General features: G+C 43.2%; 1 long non-coding RNA gene across 2 annotated transcripts in view; it reads left to right on the top strand.

Annotated features, from left to right (window-relative positions):
* LOC111758161 (uncharacterized) overlaps window positions 1–16,505 on the top strand; it is a 48,596-nt gene extending 32,091 nt beyond the window's left edge. Inside the window, exons 1-3 of one of the 2 annotated variants that reach the window (XR_002792388.2) lie at window positions 5,179–5,760; window positions 11,345–11,572; window positions 16,119–16,505. This is a non-coding gene — a long non-coding RNA (uncharacterized LOC111758161). Of the gene's footprint in view, window positions 1–5,178; window positions 5,761–11,344; window positions 11,573–16,118 lie in introns of those variants that run through there. The other variant, XR_010043502.1, reaches the window with a different exon arrangement.
* The last annotated feature ends 7,875 nt before the right edge of the window (window positions 16,506–24,380 follow it).

Below are 24,380 nucleotides of genomic sequence, written 5' to 3'. Positions count from 1 at the left end.
CTGCTCTTTTGCACGCAAAAAAATTACTTGTCTTTTAAAAATGGAGACAAGGTAAGATGGGCAAATAAATGTAATCAAGGGAGCCCAGAGATGTGCACCCCATCCCCACACACTATTTGATAACTCAGAGATTTCCCAAGCAGAGTGTGCACATGGAAAACACAAGGTAATCTAGGAGAAGAAAATGAATTTTAAACCCATTCTTAGAAAAGCTCTATTTTTGGCATGTGCTTTATAATGTACATACTATATTAGCAAAGCAGTACAAATATATCCTTTGCAAAGAAATGAATAAAAAGATCTACTTGGAGGTACATGCTTAAAATTTCCTTGAAGGTAGCAGTGCCAGTCGAGCCTTAGGATGCCACAGCAGAGGGTAGGTTGGAACTAGTTGAAGATGTCCTTTGCAAATCTTCCTTTCTATTTGCAAACTGAAGCTCCCCGGCCCTCTCTTTCTGCTGCCTTCCTCTCAGGGGAGTTGGGAGGTCCAGAGAGAACACTGTGGTCCGAAGAGCATAAAACCCATAAACACAGTGGATTAACTGGGGTAATGTAATTCCAATTAAAAAGTCATTTTACTACTCTTATTTTAGTTCCTATGTTAATGGTCTACATTTCCTGTGTTTAGTTCAGATTTGTGAGAATTTTCCCCAAATATGTATTTCAAATTAAATTAAGGAGCCAAAAAAAAAGTCCAAGAGAGGCTTTTCATAAACTCAACAGATTCATATTAAATCCTTGTGTGTTAATATATGACTGAAAGCAATAACATAAATGGAGTCTGAATTTCTTGTAGCTTGTTTACAAGAATACATTGCTTCTTAAGAATTTGCCTCTAGTTGGCCATTAGAACAATAAGAATATTTATTAGTTATTAACACAGAAAGTATGTTTGCATATGTATGTGCATGCACTTTAAGAAAGCTAGCTCACCAGCTATTCACTGTTGGGACTAATTTAGATTACAATACATTACAGACATGGCTTTAAAAAGAACAAAATCTGAGAGTGCTTGAGGTGAGGCTCAGATGTACAAGGCTGATATGCTGAGGTGGGCAGAACTAGAAAGAGCTGCCTGCTGCATCCTGGATTTCAGGGATTCAGAGCCTCAATTGCCTAAATAAATCCCAATAGCTGAGTCCAACACTGGAGTGAACTACTTTGCTATTGCTGCCATATCAAAGCACCACCAACTGATGGCCTAGACACAAAAATTGATTTTCTAACATTTCTGGAAGCTGAAGTCCAAGTGTAGTGCATTGGTGGGGTTGGTTTCCTGTGTGGTCTCTCTCCTGCATTTGTAGATGACAGTCTTCTCCATGTGTCTGCCCTCTAGGTCTGTCGGTGCCCTACTCTCTTCTTACAAGGTTAGCAGTCATATTGGACTGGAGCATATTCTACTGACCTCATTTTAACTTAATTACTTCCTTAAAGATCCTTTCTCCAATTACAGTCATATTCAGAGTTACTGGGATTCCAAAGTCCTACTGTGATGGTGGTGATGAGGGTGTAATTTCAGCCTGTAAAGGGTGGCATTCACCAAGGTGATGCCTGCATGGCCAGGCCAATAGCACTCCAGGTGTTACAGGAGCTTGCTGTGACCTGGACTCTTTGTCCATTAGTGTGAAGGGCGAGAGCTGTCAAAGGGAGTTTGTTGCTTTCCATGTCAGAAGCGGCAATATTCCAGAAATGAGCAGTGTTTCCTGTGTGTTTTCAGTAATGAAGGAAGGAAGAAGAGGAAAGAAAATTGGGAACACTAATGCTGCCAATTATTGTTATAAGATATTCAGGAGTATGAGTCTTAATCCCATTTGGAGATTTTATTTGCATGGGGAAGAATTTGATTTATGTATTAACATAAATTTGTTTATTTTCTTCCTGATTTAATCCCACCTGAAGGGACGTGGACTTGAACTCTTCAGAGAAGAGGGTCAGAGTACAATTGCTTTAGTAAGCTGTCACACGAGAGTTTCTTGCTAATATTTGCAGTATTTTCCTTGGCTGACCAAGCACTTTCTCTCTGGCAAGTAAATAGAAAACAGCTGTCTAGGAAATGGGTCAGAGCAAATATATTTGGTCAGGTGCAGGATAAATAGATCATAGATCTACTAAAATAGTACTAAACGAAACAAAACAAATCTCTAAATCACACAGACCCAACCCGAAGCTTTTCAAAGGTGAAGAACAAACAAAATAAAAGTTAAAAGTAATCATGACTCTTTCATATTTCTATTAAAGGGCTGCTTGCTAAAGCTTTATTGTTGCTATTCTACATCACCGAAGTATCAACTAATGAACAATGATTCTGATGGAATTGTTCCAAACAATGATATCCCATAATATCACAGACCACTGAAGGAGTCCAATACCCTGAAACTCTTCAAATCAGAGCACATAATAGGGTGATTGATTATTGCCTCCAAAGAAAGGAAGAGAATGTGCTATGCTGCTAATCAAGACTGATGTTCCAGACAATAATCTGATCTTTTAATGTCCATGAGAAAATTGGAAGCAGTGTATAAACAGAACACATGGAGGGAAAAAATTCAATTCAAGGAGTGGGGCAAGCAAATAAGAATTAAAATCCATCCCCCCTGCCTACAAAAAATAAAACAAAATTGTTCATTTTGTGTTTACAAAAATAAAGAAAAATTAACAAATCCAGTACATGTCAACTTCCTAGAACCTATTTTCCTCTTATATTTGTCAGCTTTCTTGTCATTGAGTCCCAGTTTCCAACAGCCACAACTTAAAGGAGGATAGGTTTAATTTGCTCATTCATGAATTCAGTCCATGATTAGCTGAGGCATCATGGCAAGCTGCTTACTTCATGGTGGCTAGGAGAAGAGCAGGGTAAAAGTGCCAGAAAAGAAGAGATGTATCTTGGTTACTTTTTCTCTTGTTTCTGAGACAAAATACCCAACACCCAGTGTGAAGAAAGGAAAGGTTTATTTAGCTCACAGTTTACGGAGGTTTCAGTCCATATGCAGCTGGCTCCAAGACATGGTGGCACATGGCAGAGGGCAACAGTTCATGGTGGTGGAAAACAGCACAGGCAACAAGAGCAAAAGGGGAGGGGCACGAGCAGAAGACTCTGCCCCTTATATGTAGGCCACACCCACCTCTAGCACTCACACCCATAATCCCAGCATTGGGCCATGAATTAATCACAAATTCTAGAAGCCTGCTCCCATGACCATCCGAGGCTTTGGGGGGACATCCAGACACAAACCATAACAGGGTGAAAAGACCAGACTATAGACCCCAAAATCATACTTCTATGGCCCACCTGGATACATCCAGAGGTGTGCTCCACCAATTACTGGGGCAAACCCCAAAGCCAATGAAGTTGAAACTCCACCTTATCTGCTACGCACAGTATATTTCAGTTGCATCAGTTGTTAGCAAAACTTACTATCATTATAGCCTTCAACTGGGATCTAAGAATTCTAGAATTCACTGGGGACTTAGACTTGTTTCTTCTTGAAATCCTCTTGGTTTCATGGTGGTTGCTTCATTTTGGTTTTCCTTCCACTACTCTGGTTGATCTTTTTGTGTCCTTCTCATCCTTCCTTCCTGCTCTCTCACTCCATATCTTCAGCTGCGATCCTTTTACTGATGATGCCCCATTGGTATTTTTCTTCTAGACCACAATTTCTAAATTCACCTCTTTACTGTCCTTATCCACTATGATAACATTTAAGTACTTTATATTCAAAACTGAATTTGGAATTCCCAAACTGAAATGTTCATTGTTTCCAACTGAGATAGCCAGGTCCAAGATGACCCTTTGTGATCCTGGGTATTTATGCTCTTGGGCACCCTTCCCATACCAGATAGGCCTATTGAGAGTAACACAGGAGCTTAGGATGGTGCACGACTTCTAAAGTTTGAGCATAGGAGAACTTGTAGCTTTTTTTTTTTTGCACTCATTTGTTCTAGGGCAGTAGTGGCAAACCTATGGCACATGTATTGTTTGTTTTTCTTTTAAGACAAAAGATGTTAATGTATGAGTTGTTTTTTGTAAACTGAAACATCAGTATTCTGGTTTAATGACAGGGTTGGCAGTTTGTGATAAAGAAGTGGGTTTTGGGTTACAATTCGGGCATTCATCACTAAAAGCTTCACCATCGGAGTTCTAGGGGAAGCCTGCTGCTGGGTCATGGACACACTCAGCAATACTGTGGAGCAGACTGTGTGGCATAGAAGATGCCTCCTGCCAACAAGCAGCCCCACTCGCAAGGCATGTGAGGGAACCATCTGGAAGCAGGCTTCACCTCAGGTAAGCCTTCAGGTGATTGTAGCCTAGGCCACCATCTCGCCTGCAACCCTGGGAGAGATCTTAAACCAGAACCACCTAGCTAAGCCATGCTGCAACCCCACCTCACACAAACTATGGAACAATGAATTTTCCCTGTTGCTTTGGGCTACTGAGTTTGGGGGGGGGGTAGTTTGTCATGAAGCAAATACATAACCCACAGTCCAGTAGTGCACCTCCTCCCTTAGTGGCCTATATCACATCCAAGTTTCTTGTAATTTATTCAAGAAATACTGAAAAGTTGGGTTAACACAGTAGTATGGAACAAACGAATTACAGAGGTATTTTAAAAGTATTTTCTGGATTTTGGTGACAGGAGGAGAGGGAGTTAGGATATTAGGAAATAGCTAGGGTTCAGGATGAGTGGTTCATTCACTTGGTATTAAGTTTTCCTGTGCTAATTCCAAAAAGGATGGAACAGAATTCCAGCCAAATAAACTTCAGTCAGGTAAGCTTTTTTTTGTAAGACAGTTTATACAATTTCATCATAGGTATCAGATTTAAAATATTATAACAAAAGAGAAAAAATAGCAAGAGGTGCTTACCTTTATGGTAGAATGCCAATGATCATTCATATTTTTGTTTGTACTCTTGAAAATTCCTTCACTTGTGTGATATTTGGTGTTCAAGTGTGGTGTACTGCCTCATCAGTTTTTAGGCAAATGGAAGTAAAAAGAAAACAAGACAGCATATACAGGAGAAGACTTTTTATTAAAACTGGTAGAGGACGCAACTCAAATTGGCTTGAGCTAAAAAAGGGTTTTATGGGCCCAGGGATATAACTCAGTGGCACAGCACCTGCCTAGCAAGCACGAGGTGGTAGGTTCAATCATCAGTACTAAAAAACAAAAGAAGATCCTATTACCAAAAGTACAGGGAGAGGGACAGCTTCAGGACTGCGTGATTCAGTCTTCAGCAGGGTCACAGTCTATTTCCTGGCTCTGTTTCATTGCTTTCTCTGTGCTATCACATCCTTAGGTTCTGTGTGGTGCAGCTTTCTAGTGTGACAACACCCAGCACCAAGTCAGTGGACCACTGCAAACCTCTTCAGGTAGCTCTAGGGAAGACCCAAGATTTTCTCTGATTAACTGTCCAGCTGTAACTGGAGGAGAGAGTTCTCAGAGTAACCAAAGCAGTCAACTCAGGTATAGGTGACCAATAATAACTGTTTGATAACAATATTCTATGAGCAAGCTATGTAGGGTCTAAGAAGAGGAAAGTCAGCACCTCCTAAGAATTGGCCATGCTGGGACTGGAAGGAGCCCACCAAGAAGTCAACTAGCCAGCCTCTCTGGTAGGCTGTGCAAGACATGGGCCCTCAGGAAAAGAAGTCAGATAGCTCCTCCTGGAAGCATCCTGGTGCGTGGGCTGAGAATCAACAACCCTGCCTGCTTGAAGCAACCCCCTGGTTCAGAGGACAGGCTGAGTTGACAGCAACTGAGGTATAAAAAGCTTGCACTGTTTGGTTGACTTTGTAGGCCTGGGGCCAATGGTCTGAGCACCTATTTTTCTTTATTCAATGTTCCGTTTTGATTGGTTTTATTCTGCTTTGGTTTGGTTTGATTTTGCTGTATCTGGTGGGATGGACAACTATTGCGAAGATAACAAGATACACTATGGTAGCTATTGTTGTTTTCCTAGTATCCTGCTTTGAAGTTCTGTACCAATTTCAGTGCTTTGTTTTGCTTGGGTTATTCGTTTTGTTTTTATTATCTTTAAAATTTAAAAAAATTACATGCACCTGAGGTATACTCATTATCGAGAGGAAAAAAGGGCTGGGAATTTAGCTCAGTGGTCTAAGCGCCTGCCTGCCAAGTGTGAAGCCATGAATTCGATCCCCAGTACCAAAAAAAAAAAAAAAAAAAGTTGTTAGGCTCAAATGTAAACAATAGAGGCCAAAAGTGTGTAAACTAGAATTAGACTCCAGATTGCCTGGATACTAGGTTGATGATTGTCCCCTCCTGTGTGATGATTAAGGTGGGAGGCCACGGTCCCATGGGTTAAATGGTTTCCCTCCGCCTCTACCCCAGCACTCTTCTCACTGCATGGAGGGCCGAATCTCAGTCTTCTGAATGCTGAGCCCTGGCGGAGACTTCACACTGCAGTCTCTGAGCCTCCTTTGCCTGCGCAGATCTCTGGTGGACTTGCGGGAAAGAACCAGAGAGGGAAGCGGCTCCTGGGAGAGAAGCGACGCCAGTACCCTGGACAGTGGACCGGCTCAGGTGGCTGCACAGGGGCCGTGCTGTGAGCGCTTCTTTGGTGCAGAGATCTCCTTCTAGCTCAGGGTCCCATGCAAGAGACCACAGCAGGACCAGAGTACCGAGCAGGGTCCCTGCAGGGGAGCAGAGGTGAACCCCAAAGTACTGCAGGAGAGTAAGCTTCTGTAGGAGCTAAAGACAAGCGCTTGGAAAATGTGCATGAGAGGTAGGGGAAGCAGTCAAGGCATGACCACTTAGTCAGAGCATCATGAGATTGCTGCCCAGTCCTTAAAAGGTTGTCCAGTGAATGCCCTGGCCAAGGTGGGGCAGCTTTAACACCATCCAAAACACCCAGGCTTCCGCACAGCATTTACAGGCATTAGGGGAGAAAGAGCCCTCATTGGGAATCAGGTTCCAGCGCCGAATCACCCCTCCAATTGAAAATTCCCTCTTATGGGTCACACACTCCATTTTCTGTCTTCCAAACGGAGATAATGAATTCTAACACAGGGAGTGGGTTAAAAGATCACTTTTTTCAGGACTATGTGACCTCACTTTCCCTCACTTTCCAGTGCCCTGCTTCTTTACATTTGTAAGAAATGATAAGTAACACATTCTTATAGAAGCACAGTGAAGATGAAGAGATATGGAACAAAGATACATATTGAGCCAGAAATATAAAAGCCACCATTTAAACCAGCGGATTATTATAATCCTCATTACCATTAATAATGGCAGTTGTAGTAGTTAAATTTATGTACAGAAAGAATAGAGTGACTTCTAGTTTGGCAGTAGTGTACACGTGAATTTTAAGGCAGCGGTAACAGTTGGCACTTGATTTTGCACTTACTGCAATAGAACAATTGAGAATTTCTATCCCTTGTGGGTTTTGTGTGTGCGTGTGTGTGTGTGTGTGTGTGTGTGTGTGTGTGTGTGTGTACACCCTGTCAAAGGAAAAAGCAATCTTTTGCACTTGCGGTCAAACCTGAAAATGAGGCTGACTTCAAGTTTTGTTCATTAACGTTCATACATTTCTAACAATAGCCCCCCAGATCCGTTAAAACCAATCTTTTACTGTCCAATTTGGGGACATTTTCTGGTGTGGATGGTCATAAATCTTGAAAGGAATAGTGTTCATTTCTTTGGAGAATTAATGACGATTTCTAGATGGGAGCAGAGAGTCATGTATCAAACCCTTAAGCATCCTGTTTTTCCCAACAGAGGTACTTGATAGAGGACTGGCAGATTTTGTTTTGTCGTTGCCAGGAATTTCATGGTCACTGTCCCAAGCAGAAAGGGCGCATCATCAAATTCCTCCCTCTAGTGTAATCATGTCTTCCTGGAATTTTTTTCTAACATGGATAGGGACTGTTTTCTTGACAGTGCACAGTCATGTTAGAATAAATACCCTGGAGAAATACTTTCAATTAAAATTCAGAGGGTTTAAAAATCCAGGCTAGAAAGGATTTCCCTGACCTACAAAACCTAATAAGATTTTTTCCTTTCCATTTTCTCCCTCCTCGCCCTCCTCGGTGTGTGAGGTTGGCCTGCTTTCTTACCTGGTGGCCCTGTTTAGCTCTGCTCTCTAGACATTTCAGTCAGAAATGGCTTTCAAGAATATTTCGAGACAACTTGACATACTGATCTACTCTTAAAGTCAGTGTTTGGGCGGGGGGGGGGCACGAGGAAGAAAGAAAGAGGAAGAAACCACAAAAGCAAACAGCAATGAAATCTTTTATTTAACAATAAAAAAAAGTCTGTCCTGGAGATAGAAAGGTAGTGTGCATAGCATTTGAAGGGGTTAATACCAAACAAGCAACCAGCTTAGAATCGCAGGCTTTTCTTCTTTTTAGTTCGACTATAGCACATAATGTGTACATTTTGTTGGGACTGGTGTACGTACACAGCTAACACATCCTAATTCCTTTTTCCATCTCCTTTCCCGCCTCCCCTCTCCCCTCCCCGCATCCCTTGACTCCCCTCATGCTTCTTTGGTCTGTGTTTTCAGCACCTAATGTAAGTGTTCCTTGTGTGGAGTGGATGCATGTTCATAGCACATCCCATTCCTGCTTTGCACCTTCCACCCTGCCCCGCCCCCTCCTCCTCTTTACCCCTCCCATTTGAGAACAATCTCAACCTTCCTATTAGGTACCTTTTACTGGAAAGCAGAGATTCTGAGGCTGGCAGGGAAAGCAGACTTGGAGTGGGGAGACTTATGTTAGAATGCAGCTTGGAGATAGATTTGTGTTAGAAGGCTTCCTCTTTGTTTGGGGTTTTGGGCAGATAAAGTCTTGGACAGTAAATGCATTGGTAACATATTTCAGTGAATTTTATACACTGTTTGTGAGACATAACTGTCCACTGTGAGTACAGTGCCTCACATATCTAGGTGCTCAATTATTTAGAGTTTTCATTGTAAAAAATTAAACAACAGTATGAGGGGGAAAATTCTCTTTCTATGAATGTGTTCTTATTTAGGATTATGGTTAGAGGTATTGTCAGTTAAAATTAATAAAAACAAAACAATTTTTAAATAAAAAATTAATAAAAACATCCAGATGAGACCGAAGAAGCAAACGAATAGCATCTGAGACAATGGCACGGGGCTGACAGTGTGCAGAGGGCAGTCCTCTTCCCCAGAGGCAGGGCTGGGAACAGGGAGGGGCAGGGGTGCCAACCAAGGAAGCCACTTCGGTGGCCCTCAGCCTGTGACCTGCAAGCCTGTGCTTGCACGGCTGCCTTCCAGTCCACACCCCAGGGACCTCCTGGCCAGCTCCAGTGTCCTGCCTGGCTCATGGGTGGGGTACCTTGCTTGCCTTCTGACCAGTATTTCTCTCATATTCATTATCTGGAAATACATCAGTCAGAGATACCAGACTTTTCCACTTCCCAAAGAACTTCAGAAGAGAGGTTACAGGCCCTGGCATGCCACGGGGAGCAGCAGTGCCCCTAAGACTATAAAGTTTAACAGCAGAGATGATCTCATGTTTAGTCCTCAAAGTGCATGGAGGAACTTGCTAAAATTTCCGCTGTGGAGGGTGACGAGTCGTGACCTCATTCTCTTTCACACCAGTCTTGGTAAAGGCACTAAAAATAGCAAATCGCTTTTTTTTTTTTTTATTGCCTTTTCAAGAACCACAGTAGGGGCTGGAAGACACCAGTCACCTTCAGAAACTAGCAACAAGTGGGACAGCACTTGATGAAGAATCTCCAAAACAGATATGCGTCTTGGTGTTTTCAGGATGTCTGCAGATGTGCAGTGCTTTTCATATTCTATCCATGCAACCAGTTCAAGCTTTTTGCCAACAGAGCCTGATAATGGACACCTTTATTCTGGTGATTGGCATTATTTATAAAATCATACGAAGGCAGTTTGCAAATGGGAATATATTAGGAATGTGTTTGGCTACAAGTATTAGAAAACTTAACTACAATGACTTTTACTACCCGGGTTTATTTTTCTCATGTAATAAGATGTCCAGAGTCAGTTCTTCTTGGGGTTGGTTTAAATTCTTAGGCCTCTGGGCTTTTCTTTATAATTGTAATATGGCTGGGCAGTTCCAGCTACTGAAGTGGAAAGGAGGAAGAAGGGAGCTCGGAGGGTACCCCTTGGCTGTCCCCTCTCCAGGGAAAGCAAGAGCTTCCCCAGAAACCCATTCTCCCTACCCCTGGATTATGGGTTGAATTGTATCCACCCCATACAAGATATGTTGGAGTCCTCACCTCCAGGATCTTAGAATGTGAACTGTTTGGAGATCATTTGGGCAGAAGTTGTCAAATTAAAATGGAGTCATTTGTGTATACCCTGACCCAGATGCTGGTATCCTTCTAAAACAGCAAAGTTGTATGCCTACTGGAGAATGTCTCATGACCAGGAGGTGGCCATCCGTGAGGCAAGGCGAGAGGCCTGGGATGCATCCCTCAGGTCCTAGGAGGAAGCAATCTTACAAAAGCTTTTATTTCAGCATTCCAGCCTTGTAAGCTGAGCTAATACACATGTATTGTTTAAGCTATTCAGTTTGTTGTACTTTTCATAGCACCTCTAGTAAAGCAATAAATCCCAGAAGACCTCCACTGCTATCCTACTGGCCAGACTGTGGCCCTGGCCACTCTTAACTAAGAGAGGCTGGGCAGTATGAATTTAGCTCAGCACATTCCAATGTTTGTGTTGAATAACTGCGACTGCGAGAGAGCATGCCCTCCAATACTGAAGAGAGAACTGAAGTAACATTTTGGAGATAAATTTGTACAGTGCAAAAGAATTCACAGGTGTAGATACCAGCACTCACTTTGCCATGACCTGCCGCCATCCACACGGCACACATCATGTGTGCCTCATTCTAAGCCTCAGCTTTCTTGCCTGACAAATGGGGATAACAACCTATGCTTTTAGAGTATTAATGCTGTTGTGAGGACCAAGTAAAGTAGCAGATACCGTTATTGCTTTGGAAGTGCAATACTGTGTTCAGATGTGGAAGAATGATGTGCGGGATAGTTTGGGTTTCTCTTTGTAGAGTGAAGGAAAGTTGGATTAAATCTGACTTTGTGGTTTGAGCAAGTGGAAAGAAAAAGGCAGTTGCTATCAACCCAATTCTTAGCAACGGGAAAGCACCGTTTGTTGATGTGGGAATAACAGCTCTCTTCTCTCAGAGGACTCAGGAGTCCTGCAGGTGGGTGTAGCCAGACACCATTGGCCCCAGGAAGCCATTTATCCTGCATTACCGGAAGCGATGGAGCCTACTCTGGGCTGATAACAGAGTTTCTCTGTTCTAACGTGCACACATTACCTGGAGATTTGGTTGAAGTGCTGCTTGCTGCCCTTTCCCAGGTCTGCGGTTCAGCAGGGGGCCTGCCGCACTGCATTTCTCACAAGCTCCTGGTGGACATCTGTGCCACTGACCTGAGGACCACTCTCAGGACAGCAAAGCTGACATTGGTGAAAGGGTGGTGGCCTACGAGAAAGCTTCCAAAATGGAAATTCTGACAACTTCCTGGGGACTGCTCTCCTGAAAATGAAAATGAAAATGAAAAAGATTCTTCTCAGAGTGTCTTGGAGGTATGTTCAACAAACTCAGCTTTTCAAAAGAATGTGGAAAATCTGGACAGAGACGTGGACCCTAGGAGGAGTATAAACAAATGTCATAGAGTACTCTGTAAGGCATTAAAAGAACAGAGTGAGTGACGCTGTTTCAAAATTATTAAACAGCAAAGCCAGGGGTAGCCAGGAGACGAACCCTAGCCTGAGACCCTGCTTTCCATTTGACTATGAGTATCAAAAGCCTCTTCTGGGTCAAGACTCTATTTTAGTTCGTCATATCATTTTTTAAGAAAATCCTACATTTAGTTATGAAAGGGATGACATGCATGGGCCTAGAAAGGGAAGCCACAAATCTCCAGCACTTGTGCTTCAGTTTGGAATTAAGCCCTCACAGTTCTAGAGATGACCCAGCCAGAGGAAGGGGACTGCGGACCCCCTGTAGCTAAACAACACAACCCGGAAAGTTTGCACAGTATCTTTGTAGGTGAGATAATGAGATGTCAAGTGCAGAATAGATCAGTTCATTGGGACCTATTTGTGAGTCCTCCTAAAGGGACTTTGCGAGAACTCAACTTAGATGGAAGCCTTTGAAAGGATTCATTATTCCAGTGTTATCTGCATGCACAGAAATCTGATAGAGCAATGCACAGGGAATTGGAGAAGCATGCAGACCTTTGGGCTCAGCTCACCTGGCCTTATTACATGAAAACAGCATGGCCAGAGTTGGTTACCTAAGCACTTGGTACCTCAGTTTATATGCAAAATGGTATAGGATTAGTAGCTAATTCAAAGTGTTGTTGGTGCGTGAAATAATGTACATGTTGTAAATCACTCAAAGTAGGGCTGGGTACAAGGCAAGTTGTTACGACTTGTATCTAGGTATCTCTCCAAAAGCTTCATGTGCTCATAGGTGGGGCTATTCAGAACTGGCTGGATCTATGGTATATGATACTGGGATTAAGGCTGTGTGGTACTAAATTAGCCCACTGATTAGAATTAGTATAGTTCAGGCTAACATGTCCCTAAAGGCTGTTAGCCTTGATGGGGTAAAAGGGCAAGGTAGGCTGGCTGCTCACTACCTTCTGCCTGCAATGCCATGGACTGTTTCTCCTCTGGGATGTCCCTCTACCATGCCACCCTGTCGTGGAGCCAACTGACTGTGGACTGAAACCTCTACAAACTGTGAACTACAGTAAACCTTTCCTCCTTTAATTTTGGGTGTCTGGTATTTTGTCCCAGCAGCCAGAAAAGTTACTAAGACAAGCTTCATACATGATACCTATAATTATTAGTCATATTCATTTTGCAGGCCTAGGTAACACACAGTTTAGAAGGATAGCAGATGTCTTAGCTTATAAAATTAAGAGCTTGAAAAGACCATGACATAAGGAAACTTAAGCCAAATATTCAAAGATGAAATATAATAGAAGCCTATAAAAACATCTATCTTGGGGAAAAATAGCCCATAAAGAATAAGAAAACTTGTGTCTATAGCAGCACAGGTAAAAAAATGACTTAAAACGTGTTAGTCTATTGTCAGTTTATGTTAACTATGGGATGCACTTGTAAAAATTGGATTGAGATTGCCTTAACAGAAATACACCGCAGAAAACAAATAAAAATATAGTCCAACCTTCTTAGTCACTTTCTTCATCACTGAGACATAATACCTGGCACATGCAGTTTAAAGACATTTTATTGGCTCATGGTTCAATCCATGGTCAGCTGGATCCAAAACAGGAAGGCAGAGTGGGAGGGTCTGGGTGAAAGAAAGTTGCTCACAGCCTGGAGCGATGATAGGAAGACAGAGACAAGGAAAGAATCAGGGAAGAAGACATACCCTCCAGGCTACACTCAGGGACTCACATCTTCTCATCAGACCTTATGTAATAATAGCAAGACAGTTGTCCTGCTGGGCTAATATAGTCACCTCCCAAAAGTACCAACTTTGAGTGCATGAGCCTTGGGGTGGTGGCATCCAGATATGAGCCATAATACTAACTCTGCCCCTAAACTGGTTGAACCACACATGGAATAATTGTGGTTAGTATTCCTCACAGCTGGCATTGACAAATGAGCATATCCAAACAAACTGAAACTTTATAGGGGTCATATATAAATTCTTAAAAGAATTATTTGGAAGTAGTAGCGATACCTGGTTAAAAAGAGAAGTCTTAGGGAAGAGTTGATAGTTGCCATTATAGATTTTTTAGGGTTGATTGGTGAAACAGGACAAAGACACAATGAAAGGGAAGAGCAGTACAGAAGACAAAAGCTTGCCCAGTGTGAAGTTACTGGCCAGAGAGACCTGACCTCAGGCTTAGAAACTGCTAAGAATCTGACTCTGATCAGTGACTGGGCTACATCCAAGTCAGACTTCCTTGTAGTGGTTAATCTGTTTCCCTATCTGCTCCCCTCCTAACATAACCACTGGTCAGTTTCTGAATCCCAATATTTATGTCTCCAGCTTTTTGAAATTGTGGAAACCTCTTTTCACCCTTTCAGGTCTGTTTTCTATTCAGTTTCTTATCACAAGTCGTCCCTTAGCTTTGGTCAGATGAAACCATGCTGATTATCTAGCTCACCTCTCTAGGCTTCCTTTCTTTTCTAGACTTGGGCTTGGTGAATTCATGCTGAGTGTTACTTGGTTTGTATTGGTTTGTAGCTGGGAATACAGACAAAATACCCGCCATATAGATCCTAAAGGAGAAGTTCATTTGGGTCATGGTTTCAGAGGGTTCAAACCATAGTCCGCTGGCTCAAAGGTGTGGTGGAGGAAACCAGCTCACCTCATGACCACCAGGAGGCAGTCGCAGCAAGAATCAGAGCTTGCAGGACCCTCAATGACAAGGCCCAGTAACATGCTGAGTGTTACTTTTTTAAAACCTACATCATGTATCCCCACATTTTGTCTAGATTTTTGGTGTGATCTCAAGGGGAGCATTCTTCCAATATTAATGAGCCAGCCACCTTTGCCAGAAGCATTTTTACCCAATGACAGATGATGCTACGCTTGTTATGGTTCAGATTTAAAATGTCTTGCAAAATCTCACATGTTCAAATGTCAGGCCTTTTAAGGGGGTTGGATAATGGGGACACTGTACTCAGCAGACTCATTCATTAATGAGCTCACAGATGAATGTGCATGGAGGTTGGGGTTGTCTGAGGAGGTGGGTCCCTGGGCCATGTCATTGAGGGTTGTGCAAGCTCTGATTCTTGCTGCGACTGCCTCCTGGTGGTCATGAGGTGAGCTAGTTTCCTCCACCACACCTTTGAGCTAGCGGACTATGGTCTGAACCCTCTGAAACCATGATCCAAATGAACTTCTCCTTTAGGCTCTATATGGCGGGTATTTTGTCTGTATTCCCAGCTACAAACCAATACAAACCAATAACTAACACACAGCTCTTTCTAACAGTCAGTTCTGGAAATGTGGAGTTTAAGAGTGCTATCAGAAGCCTTGTTGAATCTCACTTTCATTAGATTTTAGCCCAATAATTCCTTTTTATCTTGTCAGCTCATCAATGCTTATGTTCTTGCATCTTTTTGTAGCATTTGTTTTTTACAGAGAGACTCTGCCCCAATAATCTATTCTGTTCTAGTACTTTCATTATATTTAAGTCTTTCTTCAGTTAACATGTCAATTCCAGAACAGCAAGAACCACATGTCGCTCATCCTAATAGTAGTCCTCAGCCCAATGCCTGACAGAACAGGTTGCCAGTGACTATCGAAGAAATGAAAGTACAAGGCTTTGAATGAAAATGTGAATGGTAGGCCCCCCACCAGAACTGAAAAACATGTAGCTTGGTGTTTTAGTTACTTTTCTCATTGCTCAGACAAAATACCCAGCACTCACAGTTAAAGGAGGAAAGGTCTATTTTAGAGGACAGTTTGTAATGGTTTTAGTTCATAGTCAGCTGCTGCCAAGGCAGGGTGGCACGGCAGAGGAGAGACGGTCCACAGCAGGGAGCAGGCAGCCAAGCGGTGGAGAAGCAGCAGAGGCCTGCGTCTCCCTTTTTTCCCTTCCAGGCTAGCTGTCCCTCTGCGTGGTGGCACCCACACCAGGAGGGTCTTCCCATTATTCACACCCAGAACTGTGCTCAGCCATCAGTAGTGTAATTTAGTAATCATGTATCTTTAATCCCAGAGTCACATACCCTAGATCCAGCCACCTCTGAAAAGTCCCATCTAAGTCTGCATGAGGCTTTGTGAGGACATCTAGACATAAGCCACAACACTTGTTTTTGTCCCAGATTAAAAAACCAAATGATTAAATTCATAGAGGTGAGGTGTGTGTGTGTGTGTGTGTGTGTGTGTGTGTGTATGCACGCGTGTACAGTGCTCTAGGAACATTGATTCACAAAGCAAATTTACAAGGAACTAATTTGTAAATAACAACTAGCTTGATCAGTGTCTAATGGGAGACATAGCTAGAATGATAATGAATACTTCTTATATTTCTCTTTCTATTATCCTCTCATATTTGGCTTCTTTTGTTAAATACTGATAGTATTTTGTGCTATAGTTCCTGTGCTTCATTGTATTTATTCATACTTCCTCTAGGGGAACAGAAGAAATAATATGCAAGCATGAAAAAAATTAAAATTGACATCAAATGTTTACCAAGAGCAACTTCAGAGAGGTCAATCTACCCAGAAGATGAAATCACAGACCAGAAGGTTTCTATGGTTAAGTCAAATCAGAAAGAGGAAATTCAAGGTTGCTAAATACTCACTTAAAAGCTACTAAAGTAGATCTCTTCCACTTTAAGTGATCTTTAAAGGTCATTTAGTATGAGGACACATTTATCCCCACACATGGAGAAGAAACTGGCAATGAATGAATTCCTCCTTTCCACTTTTCCCCTTTCTGTATTATTTCCCAGAAAGTTCCATTATTAAACCACTTTGAAATGTGATGATATTTGAAATTATACTCTGTCTTAAAACATAGCATGTACAAATGTGACTGTTTGCTGACAGGCTGGTGTTGTGGTTTGGATCTGAAATATCCCTCAAAGGTCACGTCCCCCTAAAGGTTTTATCTCAAATGTCCCTGTGAGGTCTTTGTCTCCAGGCGGTAGCACTACTGCGCGGTTGTGGAAGCTTTAGGAAGGGCTATAGAAGGTATGGTAGTTTGATCACTTAGGGTGTGTCCTCCAAGGGTATATTTGTACTTGGTTCTCTCTCTCTCTCTCTCTCTCTCTCTCTCTCTCTCTCTCTCTCTCTCTCTCTGTCTCACTCTCACTCTCACTCTCCCTCTCTCTCCTTTTTGGCCACCACAAGGTGGGCGGACGTCCTCTACCATGTGCTCCTGACCTACCACATGCCCAAAGATTTGGGGCCAAGTGACTATGGACTGAAATCTCTGCCAAAACACCCATTCAGGATGATTTTCTCAGTTAACCACAGTGATGAAAAGCTGACACACCTGAGAAGTGCCATACTTCTTTATTAAATAAAAATATACAAAAAAAATGTATGTTTTCTCTAAATCAATGTGTAAATGAGTTATTTGATACTGTGTCTCACACTTTGTGTAGATTCTGGTAATTTTAATTAGAGTCATCCCTTAGTATTCTCTGGGGGATTGGCTCTGGAACCTCCTGTGTATACTAAAATCATTAGATACCCAAGTCCTTATATAAAATAGCATAGTGTTTGCATATAACCAGTACATCCTCCAGTATACTTCAAATCATCTCTTGGTTATTTATGCACCTAATACAAAGGAAGTGCTATGTAAATAGTTATTATATTGCGTTGTTTAGAGAATGACAGTAAGAAAAAGTGTCTACACATTCAGTACACATGAAATTTTGATAGAAGTATTTCTAATTTATGGATGCAAGGCCCACAGATTCAGAGGACCAACTGTACAGAGATTTCGTTAGAAGGTTCAGAAGGCACATTTGACATGATTTAATGTAATATAATTTCTTCTTGTTTAGGAAATGACAACTTGATAGAAGCTAATGCACACCATTCGGTGCAGTGTGCAAACACTACTGCACAAAAGGTAATATTATTTTAAAATGTTATTAAAATATTTTGTAAAAAATATCTCATGAGTTCTTTTAAAAATACTTTCTATGTTTCATGGGAGATACTAGCTTTTTCTCTAGGGTGATCAGATAAATGTTTCCTAGGAACTTATAGTCTCAACAGGATGCCACCACCCACGAACCTGTAGAAAGAACAAAGCAATAGGGCCTAGCATGAGTGTTTCTCAAACATTTAGAAGCAGTGTTTCAGAAGAACAAGGGTAATTAATGTGTGGCACAGGGCGAGCTGCACAGTATTTCTTATTTGGATAATTGGGTAGAGGGATCAGCCCTGTTTCAGTTGCTCCATTCCCCCTCAGCAAACAGGATGGTCTTACCTTCCCAAACAGCCTGGCATCCAGGAGTGGGAGAGAAGCCCGAATGGATTGACCTTGTGTACAACATGGCCGCATTTGCTTAGGACAACCTTTGAGCACTGAAAAGTACTGGGAAGAGAAGAGAGGAGTGAATCGTATTATTTCACCCACTTAAATGGCACCAGCACCAGCAAAAGAGGCATTTGCCTAGCTTACACACACACACACACACACACACACCCAAAAAAATCAAAGACTCAGCTGGTTTTTCTAACCACTCAAATAAGCATGCTTCTGGCAAAAAAAAAAAAAAAAAGTTGAGTGGAATTCAAATGAATGACCAGTCAGCAAAAAGACTGCTGCTGACATTATTAATCTTCCAAATTACCCAGATCTATCATCTACATAAAAAACTCATCATTGGGCACTTGTGGCAGAGGTATCCCTCCCTTAAACGAACGGTCATTGTCAGCAAAGTTTGCGGCAGAGACTGTCTATCAAATCAATCTTATTTTCCCATCGATTTCCATTACAAAATCTGAGATGCATTCTGTTGTTAACTCCTTTCAACAGCTTACCAAACCTTTCAGAAATGGCACATTGAAAAGAAAAATAATAACATTCAGATAAAACAGTGATATTTAAGACGTTAACAGTGACTCTGTGTTGTATTCAACACATCACAACACAAAATGCTCAGGATGGAACATGACACGATTTTACACACTGGGCCTCACGTAGCACAGAGGGCAGTAACTTCTAAAGACATTAGCAGCTTAGTCTCTCAGTGACATTACAACAGCCTTGACCTTTTTATCATTGTATAGCAAAAATAGTTTATTATTTAAAGAATATATCTCATTTCCCTCCGGTCCCTTGCCCAGAATATTTATCTGGTAACCTCTTAATAGCTTGTGATGCTACCCTTAGACAGGGAAAACCAGCCACCCAGACCCAAAAACAGAGCATTAGGCCTGGGTCACCTGGGGGTCCCCATTATTGGAGAAGGTGAGCATCTCCTGGAGGCACACTGTAGCAGGAAGCAGCGGATCTGATACAGGTTGGACCACGCATGGCCTTTAACTTCTGAGACGCTGAGCTACTACTGAACACCGATAATCTGCGCTTGCCATGTTACTCTGGACTTACTTGCTTTGTATAACATGTGTTAAATGACTGTTTTGCCAAATATATGTTGAGTGGCTGATTGAATTTCAAGGATGACTTTGTTCTTCATTGGAGGACACTGACAATTCTACGTGGTCGTATCTCAAGCTGTAAAGGTGACTAAGGATATTGATCTCCATAGAAATGTTACTCAGGTCATAATGGTGTTAAATGTCCAACACAGGAATATCAGGATAGGACATCCTTGGCAGGGGGCTTTGGTTTAATTCTTGAATTCCTCATGTCATCAGCAGGATGTGGATTTTTGTCAAGCAGTAGGCCCACTCGAATTAGGGAGGAGAAGCAAACTGTCTCGCAAGCCACAAACTCAGCCTCAACTCACACCCAGGCCCTCTTTTACCTATTTTGATTCAAGACCCAACATTCAGGGTTGGCTCTGCCATTTTATTGAAAATACATGTTTTAGTAAACAAAGCATACACAAAGAATTTTGAAAAGTTAGGGTAAGGTTGAGACTTTTCCTGGACAAGGTCCACAGGCCACTTACCAAGAGCTCTTGGTTAATTTACCAAACCAAATTTTTTTCTAAAGTCCATCGCATTGAGAAACCTCAACATTATGTGAAAATTAAACACACCCAGGGAATCAGGCCCATTCTAAGGAAGCTCACCAGTAACACACAAATTACTATGATGTCTTTGTATGAAGTGACAATAGCAATTAGTGGTGTCACAGTGGCCAGGATCGTGAGATTGTAACCAGCGGATTTGTTCCCTGCAGGCAGAATGAGTAGAAAGCCAAGTTATGAGTTGAAACTGAGCACAGAATGAAAACAAAGCGGGATGGATGTTTATTCTCTAGAAATATGTGATTCAGAACACGAGCGGCCTAATAAAGCCACCAAACAACTGGTAAGTGGCACAGCTACCTTCTCCAAACTCCAGCTGTGCCCTCTCAGGCAGCTCTGTGCACCGATGGCCACTTCGCCAGTGCGCTTGTTTTAAAGGGTACAACCAGAGCCTGCTCTGAATTTGTGCTCTACTGCAGTGAGACTGTGAGGGGACTCGAGAGTCAGGAGAAGATGAAAATACTTTCTAATGATAAAAGTTCTTATAAATTAGTCCTCTCAAACATCTCTCCCTCCCTCCCTCAACTTTCTTTTTCTTTTTCTCTTCCTCTTCCTCTTTCCCTCTCTCTCTTTAGTTCCTTTCCTTTTTCTCCCTCTCTCCTTCTTTTCCTCCCTCCTTCCCTCCCTTCCTTCTTTCTTTCCTTCCATCCCAGCAATGCTGCAAATTGAACCCAGGGTCTTTGCACTGAGCTACAATCACAGCCCTTTGTGTTTTTTATTTTGAAAAGGAGACTTGCTAATTGCTAAGTTGCCCAGGCTGGGCTGGAACCTGCTTTAACCTCATCTTGAATTATAGGCTTGGGTCACCAAGCCCTCTCAAATGTCTTTCTTAACGTTAGTCTTCTCTTCTTTGTCCGTGAGGCACACAGAGTATTCTATGTGAGGCACACATAGATTCAATTCTGGCCAGAGTAGAGCTGCAAATCTTGAAAAGATGTAGAGTTTTGTCACGTCAATGTCAATGTGAAGCCTAGGAAGCCACCAGCAAAAGAATACTAATGACTCAAACTACAGGGAAGGGAAGATAGCCATATTGCTGCTTCACAAAAGAATCCTTAAAATATCAAAGACTTTTACCCTTGGGAAAATTGATGAAGCTCTCTGGGTAGGGTACTTGTCCTATGAGGATTTTCAGGAGAGAAGATGGGAGTTCATAGGGTGACCTTCTTGATTTTTAAGATTCACTTCAGGGGAGCAAAAGGGAGTCAGGGCAAGGGACGATGGGAGAGGTTTCGCTTCTGTGGTTCTCCCAATTTTTTTTCAGTTCAAAATGGTCAAACAGCCAAGATCAGCCTCCTTCAACTCAAAATACCCAACAGGCCAGGGCATAATACTTTCAGGTATCGTGTTCTGAGCACCGACAGGTGCTCCACATTTTATAGGCAGACTTAAGCAACTGGTTATTTTCTTGATTTATTAATTATTCATTCTGCAATTAGCATAGTTACATTTGAAACAAATTTTGTTCGATACAATATAGAATAAATGTTTTTAATAATGAGTTCTAGTTTCAAATGAAATTCCAAACAAACTTTTTTATAATTAATTGCTTTAAAATTTGGTTCTGGTTTTAAGTGGGTTTCCTTTGAGAAGCCTTCACCAACACTAACCATACTAGATAAGAAGGGCTTTCTTTCTTAATGAAGCCAAACTTTCCTGGTAAAGGTCCAATGCAATGATTGTATCTATTTAGATATTAAATTCTTGCTCTTTTATGCTGAAATACATCGTTTCTGAGTTCTCAAGGGGTAGCTTTATTTACTCTAGGGTCACCGTATGGGATTACGTCCAAAGGGAAATAACAGTAGTCATATCATCTGTGTCTCCCAAGGCAATGCTAGCACAGTGGCAGACTTTGGAGTCAACCAGGAAGCAGGCATACATTTCAATCTGCTTCACCTACAGCAAGGCACAAACCACACACCTCCTCTGAACTTCAGTATCTTCCCCTGTAAAACACAGGACCAACAACGGCTTCTTCCTGTGACAATGAGTAAAGGTCTGATGTATCATTAGTAAGATGCTAAGTACCAAGGAGGCGCCCATACATGATCAAATCAGGCAGTTTATTTGTGGTCCTGGGGATTGAACTTAAGGGTGCTTTGTCATTGAACGACACAGACAGCCCTCTTTATTCTGAGACAAGGGTGCCCAGGTTGACCTTGAAATTAAGCTCCTCTTGCCTCAGCCTTCCAAGTAGTGGGGATCCTAGGCACGTAATACTGTGCCTGGCCAGTTTACTTCTGGCTTGTTTAGCTGCCAAAATTTCCTCTTGATCTTAACAGTTGATTATTTTGTATGTTTGGGTATTCTGCCTCACAGTGTGAGCCTGGGGTATCTAGAATATAAAAGGCAGCTTCACATGATAAAATACTGAAAATGTGCCTTTTGGAACACCTTGCTGCATAAGTATCTTGAATTCTGAAATATTTCTGGATGTTTTGAAGAAAAGTTCATGATGAGATTTGCAGGACTTACTTTGTAAAATTCTGGGTTCTTTTATGCACGAGGAAGGCTTCAGGGGCAGACCCCCAAGCCCAAACAGGCGATTTTTATAAACACGCTTTGACTGAAAGTTAGGAACCCTGGTCTCTCACCATGGAGAGCTCAGTGCAGGAGCACAGGTGTGGCTGTCAGATGCCCCTGGATTTGAACTCCTGCCTGGCTGTGTGACCCTGGCTGATATACTTCATTCTTCCAGACTTGGGTGTCTCATTCATATAGCTCAGAATCATGAAAAAGCATTTGTCTTGAGGACTGAATCCAACACTGCATTGAAAACATTTGGGTACCTGTAGTACTCAATAACTGGTGACCATTATTCATGAAATCTTCAAAGGTACAAGTTAATTGGTATGTTTTATTCAAAAATGGTTTCACAGCGATGCATAAGAAAAATTACATTCCCTTGAATCTCAGGCTTTGAGTGCATTGATCTTGCCTTGCCTTTCGCCTCCTGTAGCAAAGTTCTTTTCCTTTGCTTATTACTTGTGAAAATGTCGTTTACCACTAGTACAGCGGTGGCCAAGGTATGGTGCACATGCCTTACCGGTCTGCAGGGTCCTCTCTGTCAGCACGCCCGCCAAATCACCTCAGCTTGATCCCAGCAGCCCGGCACTGTTGGCACTTCTCGATAAATAACTGGGGTCTGGGTTTGCGGTTCACCACCACTGCCCCAGTTTGCTGCAATAGATTCCTGCGACCACCTCCCAATCAGCAGGACAGCGCAAGGATACGGAATGCAGGGATATCTACCTGGACTCCACCTCCCAGGCTCCCAGGCTCGCGTTTACTTAGCTCAAGCCAGGAGGCAGAGATAGCTAACATTGATCACTCGCTTCCTAGTGCCAGATACCACGCAGGATGAGTTGTAAACACACATTCTTGAGAACAAAATAGTCTTACTGTTTCCCAGGTAGGCAGAGGCCTTGACCCAGAAATTCGTTGAAAATTGTGCAGTGAGGAAGTGGCGGCACCCTTGCACAGTCCACGCAGCTGTACGGTTGAAAGTGTACCAGTTATACAATGGAGGTTGTGCATCTGACCACCACAACTCTACACACCAACAGATAAATAAGCTAGCCCCTCCTCAATCCCAGTAATCCCTGTTTAATTTCCTGTGGCCAACCATGAATGTCAAATCATGATTGTTCTAGAAAACATCTTTCAAACACGGTAACAAAGAGTCCCAAATAATCAAAGGGAGGGAAAAGTGGGGAGGGAGAGAAAGGCAGATAAGTTTCTTCCATTAAAGGCACAAGAAAAGTTTCTCATCTCCAAGTGCTGAATTCTGCAATCTTTCCAAAAGTGGCTCATCTCAGAGCACATTTGGGAGAAGCCTGAACCACAGTAACCATTTAAGGTCAAGCAAGCAACTGGCCCATCTAACGTGCACGGTGCCGGGCTCATCTGAGAACAGAACCTAGCTCTCCATCCCAGCTCCAGAAAACAATCGGAGCCACAGTGTGAGCGTCACTTTGGAAAGAGCCCCAGCAAGTTGCCAGGCCTGGACGGATCGAGGCCGGGTCTCCCTGCGACCCTCATTCTGACCAGCGCACATCCCAGGCAGGGTAGCTGAGTCCAAGCCGAGCCTGGCGCAGGGTCACGGGGAAGCGCAGGCGCGCGACCGCGGCAGCGCGCTCTGGGGGCGGGGCCTGGCGACTCGGGGGCGGGGCCTGGCCTTGGGGGCGGGGCGGCCGGGCGCGCGCGCCTCTTTGTTCTCCGCTATTGTGAGGCGCCGACTCCGCGGCGCTTCCTCTCAGTCCCAGCGGCTGTGGGGGATTCGCGAGGGGACCTTGAGGACCTTTCTTTTTTGGTTTAGGTTTTGGTACGTGACGCCCTTCTCCGTGCGGCCTATGCCTGGCGGCTCGGCGCCAGGAGGGAGGCAGAGCGCGAGGCATCCTGTCCTCAACGCCTCCTCCAGGAGGCGTCCGGCCCGACCCGGCCTGGCCCTCCGCACTGTTCCCTTAGGGCAGCCGTGGCCACACACGGCCCCTCCCGCGGCGCAGCTCCGGCTCCCCCAGCTGGGGCTTCCGCCGGGCACCAGAGCGAGGGTCGGGGGCCCGCGCGCAGCCCGAGCCCGAGCCCGAGCGTCCCGGGAGCCGGCGCGAGTGTCACCTGGCCCTCCCCGGCGCTCGCGCTCCCCGACCGCCGGGCGGCCGCCTCAGCCCCTTTATATAGCCCTCTAAAAATAGCTCGCCTCGCGCCGC

This window comes from Cavia porcellus, unplaced genomic scaffold (genome assembly GCF_034190915.1).
Source record: "Cavia porcellus strain 051 isolate PalLab524CR breed Dunkin Hartley unplaced genomic scaffold, mCavPor4.1 scaffold_26, whole genome shotgun sequence".
Lineage (NCBI taxonomy): Eukaryota > Metazoa > Chordata > Mammalia > Rodentia > Caviidae > Cavia > Cavia porcellus.
The sequence above is the reverse complement of the archived record's forward strand: the minus strand, read 5'-3'. Positions and strand labels throughout refer to the sequence as shown.